Below are 9171 nucleotides of genomic sequence, written 5' to 3' on the forward strand. Positions count from 1 at the left end.
TTTTGTTAATCTCTGAATTCCTGCAGTTATTAACTCTACTCTTCGATCTTACTGGGTCTCCACAGAGGGTGGGGTTCCCAGGTTAGAAAATTAGCATTGTTTACATCCTGATGTAATATGTAACATACTAGATAGCTGTTTTGCTGCTAAAGCTCTTACCCTCTACCTTGTGCAAACTATATATGCTTATATGTGAGATTAGTTAGGCTTGTGCCTTGCAGCCTTGTTGACTGCCCTTCTTCTGCATCGCAGCTGGGATAGCGGGAGGGTGGCGTCTCACAGAGCTAACCTATCAGACCTTAACACTATGGTGTAGTTTCAGTGTTATGGCAGGAGGCCCGATTATTAGGCTTCCTCCTACACTGCTGGAGCTGTGATAGAAAGCTCCCCTGCCATCATAGAACCAGGATTACCACATGTAACTCTGTAAATCTCTGTAAATCATTCTGGGATGGGATCCAGCCCTAAACGCCTACAGAAAATTGATAATCGGTGTGATGGGTGGACGTTACATTGTATTGTTGGATTTGAAGCTGAGCTGAAATAAAACAGAAAATAGGAGCTTGAGGACCAAGAGGATTAGAGGATGAGAAAAGGATGATCATAATCCTGCCTAAGAAAGCACTATAAGTGCTCTAATAATGTTTCCCTTTTCTCTGCCTGCTATTTGAGAGTATAATACTATTGTACTTGGCAGCAGGCCGAAAAACAGTGGGGAGTATTGTGGAGGAAACATTTGCATACAGCTTTGGGTGTGCAGGTATTGTTTGGGTTGGTCTAAATCTTAGAACTGTTGGAAATGAGTTTTTGATGTACACATGTAAGCAATCAAGTCTGTGACTGACACAGTATCAGTATTTTTCTTGTTTCAAAAAAGGAAAATACCCTTCATGCCAAAATCTAATGCACGAACTAAGAATGATTTCGATTACCCAGTCCTGAGGGATTTTCCAGATGATATGACCTTAACAGTTTGTAATGAATATGCTATGCTTACTAAAGAATGATGAGACATCTGTACCAAATGTTTACCAGAAAACTACATTAAAGATAATTGAATAATGTTGGAAATTATCTCCAAGTTAAGTACTGAGCGAAGCGACATCTGGTTGCGATCTGTCCTGTGGCTCAGTCTGCAATATATTAGTGTATAGGTGTGTGCCCTAATGTGTCTGTGCGTATTTGCTGGCATGCTTTAGTGTTGCTGGCTACATGATATTACCATTGAAGAATAGGAGGTACTCTATAGGGGCTATTATGAAAGATGGGGCTGAAAAAGGAAAGCTCATTTTGACATTTCCACTCCCCCTCTCTGCTCTTTCCACACTTGTCTGGGGTATTTCGTAAAAAATCCTCTCAGGTTTGATGGATACTCTGGGAACTGGGGCTGCAGTGAGTGATGCGGGGAGAACGTGACCTCACATTGTGTGGAGATGTTCTTTTTTTGGGTTGTTTGACAGCTTTTCCCCCTAGCAGTTTTATGATAACCCCAGAGACCAACATATGAACACTGAGCATGAACTTGCAACATTTGCACATGCACACATACACACTTCTTACTTCCCTCACCACTGTAACAATTCCCACCCTCTCTGCCCAAGTCTACCCTGGGAACAGGAACAGTGACTTCCAGCTGACATCAACAACTGGGAGACCTGCTGCACACATCCGGTTTATTATTGGCCGAGCTACGTTTGCAAGGAGCACAATGTTAGTGTCAGGGCAAAGAGTCTTTTTTCCCTGTTTAGCAACCCTATGAAAGTAGAGAAAGAAAGTGCCAGAGTCAGGATAGGTGGGTACTTCCTCTCACTCTGTCCCTATGCAGGAAACTGCTGATATGCAACGACAGCAGCATGGATGGACAGACAGAGATAGAGAGGGTTGGGAGGTGTTTGTAGTTCATGCTTACCTTACGAAACCCTACGTTAAAAACATAATTACCATACATACATGCTGGATATGTGATAATCAGCATTTAAAAGGGAATTTCACATACAATAAATTCATATTTCCTTTGTTTTCCATCATCAGATCTTTTGTATGTTGTGTATTTTAAGTGGAGTACTTTCCCTGAATGCAGTTTACACAAAGATATTGTTATCTAATCTTTCCATTCTTCAGCTCTTAAGTCAAAGGTGTTGCTGAGAAAGGGGACATAAGAACATGAAAAAGTGAGACAGACTGAAAGAGGGAGAGGCTGACATGCTGGAATTGGATGAAACTCCATAGTGAAACAGAGACATTGCTATGTCATCCAGTACTCCTGTGAGCAGACAGTGAGCTGGCTATGCTGCAGGTGCTGTGAGCATTTCTGTCTGTTTCAGAGTCAGCTGTATTCGCTTGACTGAAGATTTCATGCTGATCCGTAACTGTACTGAAGAAAAAGCACATATCCCATAATAACGACTCCACCTCAACTTTATGCAAATGAGTCTGTCCAGCACAATGCACGCAGCTCACGAAACTCAGTTCAAACTGTCAATATACTATAGGCATCAAATATGAATCAAAATTCTGTTACTGCATTGCCTATTTCCAGTCTTAAATGTTTCCAGAAACATATTTTAGTGTACTGTTTAGCTGTAACATGAGAACATTTTTGACCAGGCCATCATTTTGAAAACAGATGAGCCAAAACCAAGCACCACCCAACTCGCAATATGTCACCCACCACATCACCCAACCGCCAGAGCGTTTGAGGCCATTCATACTTTCCGCATCCACATAAATGTCATCCTCCGCCCATGCCAGCAAAGGTCTGCATGGCCCCTCTGCGGACGTCTGCGTGCAGCCCAAAACTTGTGACCATGCAGACTGTAGACATAGCAAGCGCGTCAACGGCATGCATGCTAGAAAAGCAAACTTTACGTTACTTGTGTAACCCTGATTTTCTGAGTAGCATGAGTGAAGAGAAGAGAACAGGAATGTCTGTCTCGTCTACTGTGTGTATGCACTGTATTCCTATTCTCATTAAGCTGTCACAGTGTACAGGAACTCCTCAGTTGCATTCAGACTGAAAACAGCCCTGTGTAAAACAATACTAGGGGATGTGTTGTTGTGGGCATGCTGAAAGTGCCAGTGAGACAATGAAACATGGTCCAGCCAGTTCGGTTAGAGTAACAGATTACTGTGTTTAAAGGCTGATCAGAAAAACACTGCACAGCGGTTTGTAATATTCATAGACTGGATTTTACAACTCTAGAAAATGATCACGGAACCCTGTTTACCAGTGCGCACATGTGGAACGCGTCTGTGTCTGCGGACCTCCAAAAAAAAAGTATGAATGGAACTGCATGCACGTCCGCGGTTTGTGTGCAAGTCCGCAGCTATCCACGGACGCGGAACGCAAAAAGTATGAAAAGGCCTTTAGTGATCCGGTGCGTCCAGATGCATCCTTGCCGGAGGTGGTCTGTTTCCAGCATTAGGGAACCCAGAAACCTGTATTGTAAGTTCATTGATTTGAATCTGCTATAGACTGCAGCCTGGGCTCCTCTTACTCCTGTCTGTCTTCACTGTGCTGTCTGAAAAAATGGCATGGAGGCTGAATGGCACGCTGCATTTGCCAGTGGGGCCTTTTTTGTCCATCCATCATCTTCTGTCAGTGTCTGCTGGGGTTTCTTCATGGTTTTTCATGTGTTCTGGAAAATCTGACATTCTGAAAATTTGAACGCTATCTTTTATAATCAACTCCTGCTGAGACGACCGACTTCGAAATTTCTGAAGTGCTAATGACTTTACCAAATTGACCTATAAATCCTACACACTGTCACTGGTTTTAGGAGCATTAACTATATTTTGTAGATTAGTTTAGATTAGATTATTTGATGAATAATATCCTCCATGCACTAATGCATTAATTACTGAAAAGAAAAAATCATTCAATTCTCCATTTGAAAGGAGATTCTGGTATTTTTCAACTTTGGTCTTATTCTGAGTCATCATGCTAGCTTTGCACTTGCCACCTCCATTGTAGATTTTAGGAAACGCAATTCTGACATAACAATATATATCAGGTCTTGACTCAGAGTCCAAACAACATTAATCAGAAAAGATCCCCCTGCATTAGCTATTGTAGCAAAGTGTATAAGGATTTACTTACAAGACAACCAGCTAGCTAATCAAGCTAGCTGTTTAGTTAGCCAACTAGCATGCTATCCAATCTATTCATCTACAGTAGTAACAAACATTTATTTCTTTTTGTTTCATATATAGGATGATTCTCCAGACATTATAAAAATGTCCTGAAAGGCTGTACTGTGTAGTGGTGGTTATGACTGTTGCTTACTGCGTGGAGGGATGACTGTTCATTATTCTTATCTGTGGATGTGTCTAGACTTGTTTGTTTCTTCTGTCTTTCTCTTCCATGTGATTTAGCTCTGAATATTCTGCTGTTACAGCTACTACTTTTTAAACATGCACACATGCTAAATTGATAGTGACTCACATGTAAACATGCCAGCGTGTGCATCTAAACAGGCAGCTAGCTTGGTTAGCCAGCTGGTTGCCCTGGAGGTAGATCCATATGCAGTTAGCTTCAGTGGCTAATTCAGGGGAATACTTAAGAATTTACTTTTGTTTGTAGTCAGATAAGCATTTGAAAAGTTTCAAGTAAAATTTAGGTTTACTAAATATCTTATACACACCAAGATTGAAAAACACCAGAATTTCCATTTAAAGAGTTTTGTATGTGTGAAATTTTTTGTTTTGTTTTGTTTTTTCCTTTTTTGACCTATGTGATCCCCCTCCACAGGAAGGTCAGAGCATGAGACCTTCAATCAAACGCATGGGTCTACTAGAGGACAGTTGAATTGCTCAAGGACATTTTCTGTAGATGATTCCAAACAAAGGTCTATGTCGTTGGTCCTCCCGTTGAAACTGGTGTCTCTAACTACCAGGCCACCCTGGTAAATGTGTGTGTGTGGCCATCCTGAGGAATGTGGAGTATTTGTCTGCCCAAACGTCGTTTGTCTGCTGAGGCTTCTTGTATGTTTGCAGTGTATTTGTGTACACATGCAAATCTCTTGGTCATTTATGCAGGGCTCACTGTCCGTCTCTTAATGAAGCTCTCATGTGTCCCATTACTGGCTGGCAGACAGCGTAACTGGGGACATAAAGCTGCCAGTTGTTTTTCAGTTAGATAAGTATACGTCGTACATCTGTGGCAAAGATATGTCACTGTGACTAATTCTTTTATACTACAATGAAGGAGTTTAGAGAGGAGGAAATCCACTTGAGGAAAGGACGATGGTTGGAAAAAACACATCTGTGCACTCCAACTGACTTTAATTTAAACTCTGTTTTACATGATATCACATTCATCCAGAGACTATGCAAAAATTTGTTTTGAGATTTTGATTTGACAGCAGAACATCTATATTTGCACAAAAAGCTTTTGTTGAGGCTCCAGGCCTGTGAAATGTCCACTACAATTGAAGTTTTCTGCATTTCAGTGTGCGGTATGCATTTACTTACTGTCTGTATGTGTAGGTATGTAGGGCCCCAGAGAAACCTGATGGGATATTAGGTCAACAAAGCCAGTAGAAAAAGAAATGTGTTATGAAATCTCTAACCTCTCTGGCTTTGAGTACAACATCCCGTCAGAATTTATGTTCTTGCTTCGCAACACGGATGCTGCGGTGGGGAGTTGGCTGTTCTGGGTCTCAAACCCAGCTGGACATCTGCATTACATTTTTCTTTCCTCTGCTCGGCTGACTGGTGGCCTCTGAAAACAGCGTGCAGCATCATCACCATCATCAGGGACGGAAGAGGAGGAGGAGATGCCTCGGAAGGAAGTATATGAATTAGGGGTTCCCTTGCCATATTTCAAAGTCTCTTACACACAGGTTTTTTAAATTTATACAGAAAATGTTTTCTGCAGGCCTTATGACCCAAACAAATCTCATATGTTGTTGAGCAACATTATTTACATCTGTTAGTATCTCAACTGCAAGAGATGATTTTGTTGAACAAAATACAAGCATATAGGCAGTTCTCCGTTCAAAACTCTCCCCACATGAATTTTGCAGCAGGACCACTGAGCAGAACTAATTTCAAAAGGACATAACTGCTGGACAACTTATCTGAAACAGCAAGAGCAAATGTCATCAAACCTTCAGACTCTGTGTCTCCAGTCTTTGACGAATACTCAACATCAGCAAATCTAATATTTTCTCATGTTGTATAAACCTGCATCTGAACTCTATAAAAGAAAACAACTGCGACAAGTTTCTTCTAAATTGAATTGTTTGGTGAAATAGAATTGAATTATGAAAAAAATATCGGGAAATGTCAGAAGTCAGCATGGGGTTAAGAACCTCATCATGCGTTTTTATGGTATGTTACTGATTACAAGCTCTGTAACAACCATAGTAGTAGCTATTGTCCCATGTTATAGGAGTAACTGATTCAGAAATGTTGCAGTTAACAACATATTAATCACTAATTATACAGAATTTAACACATAAAAGAGCAGCGAAAGTGGCTGATTCAGTATAACCATATTCTCTGTTTCAGTGTTGACTCTCAATGTTGATTGGATTGATAACGGCAACAGGAAGAGCAATGAGTGTTGTCAGTTAATTAGAGGAAATGAGAGTTGTATCAATGAGCTGTACTGATGAGGATTTGGGGTCAGCGGGTGACACATGCGGGGCCGTGCCAACATCATGATCCGGGCCCTCCTTAGTCAACTCAAATCTGAAGGGGAGGCTTCCTGTACACTCTGTGGGGATAACAAGCAGCCCATTGTGTGCGTCTGAGTGCGTGATTGTGTGTGTGTGTCTTTGTGATGGTGGAAGTGGAGGGTCGAGGACAACCCTGATGAGGAGACTGTGACCAGGTGTCATGTGATGGGTGGAAGCGAACACAATGGCCACTTGAAGAAGAAAGTAAACAACATTAACCCCTGCTGGTATCTTCTTGTGTATCCAGCCGCTGCAGTGACCCCTCACCCACCCACAGAGAGTCACACATCCCTACAGGAGCTTTCTACAGCCATGTAATGACACAACGCTTCAGGCTTTCAGTGTTAACGTTTCTTTTAAATCCTGTCGAGCATGTAGGACTTTACCCTGTCTCCCCAAAAAGCAGGATTGCCTATATATCTATAATCTAAATAAATCTAAATAAATAGTGTACATACATTGGTCTAACAACTGTTTTCCATTTGCTTTAACCCGTTAACATCCAGTTGTCTTTGATTTCCCCATTAAATAGATTTAAGATATGAAAAATGGTCATATTTCAAACTATCTGACAGAATCACATACGTATTTTATTGGCCTGTTCCAGCTCTTCATTGGAGTTTTATGATGTTTAGAGAGAGAGAATATATTCAAACCCTAGCCTCCATATTTTTATGGCTGCATCATTCCATCAAATGGAAATTTTCCAGATGTCTTGTGCATCATTTTATACACATTTCACCCCAAATCAGTCTGACATACGCAGTATGTTTATCTCTGGAAACTTTGGGATCTGAATTTAAAGTTTTGTGGGTTTGAACAATGGTTGGCAGTATAGCATGAGTTTGTGTTAACCGAGTCATCTTACATGAGGCTCAGTGCAAGATAAGCATAGCATAATTTACAAAAATGTCTATTTACTAAAACTGTTAAAGAATATAGAAATAAAACCTTTTACAATCATTAATTATGTCACTTTAGCTCCTTAATTTATGTTTTTTGTACTTAAGTCCTGTTCAGTTTTTTTATTGTTTGTTTGCTTTTTAGTTTTCTATAGTTCTTTCTTTTTTCTTGCTTTCTTTCTCTCCTAAATAAATGAATGATGATTCTGTTTTTCATGTCATTTTAGTCACCACACTGTTGTGTCTTGTTTTGCCATGATGCCTTCAGGGAAGGGCTTAAGAAGCCCCACATGTGAAACAAACGGAAAATAGTTGGGTTTTATTCCAGACACCATAAATCCTGTCAGCAGTAAACACAGTCATTGGTCATTTCGTACAGTTTAGTGCTCTCAACAGTGTCTGCAAGCAGTTTTATTATGTGCTGTTGAACTTGAACACTCATCTGGTCTTTATGTGCATTAATGGTATTATTTTGTAGTGTTGTGGTCTCGTTGCTGCTGAATCTCTAGCCACGAGCTGCTCAATGAGACGTGAATGAGGTATATTGAATTAAAGTGTACATTAGTAACTTTTACGGGCAAATATTAAGATAACAAGTTGCTGTCTTCAGATTACAGCTTTATATTGGAATTATCCCCACCTCCCCCCGGCATCACAAACACACTGATCTGACATCATTTTAAAAGGTCTCTGGGAAAATGAAAAACATTTTTAGTTATTCTACTAGACTTTTGTTCCAAAAAGCTGTTTTACTTCTAAGCGATACAACATGAGATATGAAGTAAACCATATGACATTTAGTCAACTATATATTTTCTTAATTTGTTTACCAATGCTAGGCAAAACAGATAGTTTGAAAATTATTCTTGTTGTTTTTGCTGGACACTTTTCCATCAGATATTTAATAGTCAGCTTTCATTGCATGAGCAGTCAGGCCCTGAAGAAAAACAATATTCAAAGATAGACAACATGAAAATAGGCAGGTTAGTTTGTTTGTTTGTTTTTCTTTCTTGCATCAACAAAACCCACATTACTGTGTTTTGTAAAGTTTTGCAAAATAACTCAAACAACTCAGATTACTATCAGATTACAATAACTCAGACAAATTCACAAACGTGATGCAAAAATAGGCTAAAAACATACTCATATCATCTTAAATTTAGCTGTCCAGTGAAAGATCTGGTATATTTCTGCATTTGGTGATTAAATTTTTAATGCTCCTGCTCATGTTCATACTATAATGTGTTATGTGTCTGGCAGATAAAACCTTCTAAAAACAACATTGAGTTGTCTTGAAATGTACAGTGGTGAACCTTAAAGAGAGGCTATTTTTCTTATGTTATGAAAAGTTAACATTTTTCAATCACATGATTGTTGTTGGACAGTATACTTGCATTACAAACAGTGAATCAGCTGATATTTCACAAAATTTAAAGGACCAGTTTGTAAGATTTAGTGGCATCTAGGGGTGAGGTTGCAGATTGCAACATACTGAATACTACTCCCCTCACCCTCCCCCTCCACGCGTGTAGGAGAACCTACGGTGGCCATGAAACTCACGAAAAACGTGAAAGGCCCTCTCTAGA

The 9171-nt window shown here is 40.0% G+C and overlaps 1 long non-coding RNA gene across 1 annotated transcript; it reads left to right on the plus strand.

Moving 5' to 3' along the window:
- The first annotated feature begins 2947 nt into the window (after positions 1–2947).
- LOC122990484 lies at positions 2948–7650 on the plus strand. The gene is made up of 2 exons (XR_006405375.1): positions 2948–3445; positions 4751–7650. It is a non-coding gene; the product is annotated as an uncharacterized LOC122990484 (long non-coding RNA).
- The last annotated feature ends 1521 nt before the right edge of the window (positions 7651–9171 follow it).

Source organism: Thunnus albacares, chromosome 10 (assembly GCF_914725855.1).
Source record: "Thunnus albacares chromosome 10, fThuAlb1.1, whole genome shotgun sequence".
NCBI classification, from domain to species: Eukaryota; Metazoa; Chordata; class Actinopteri; order Scombriformes; family Scombridae; genus Thunnus; species Thunnus albacares.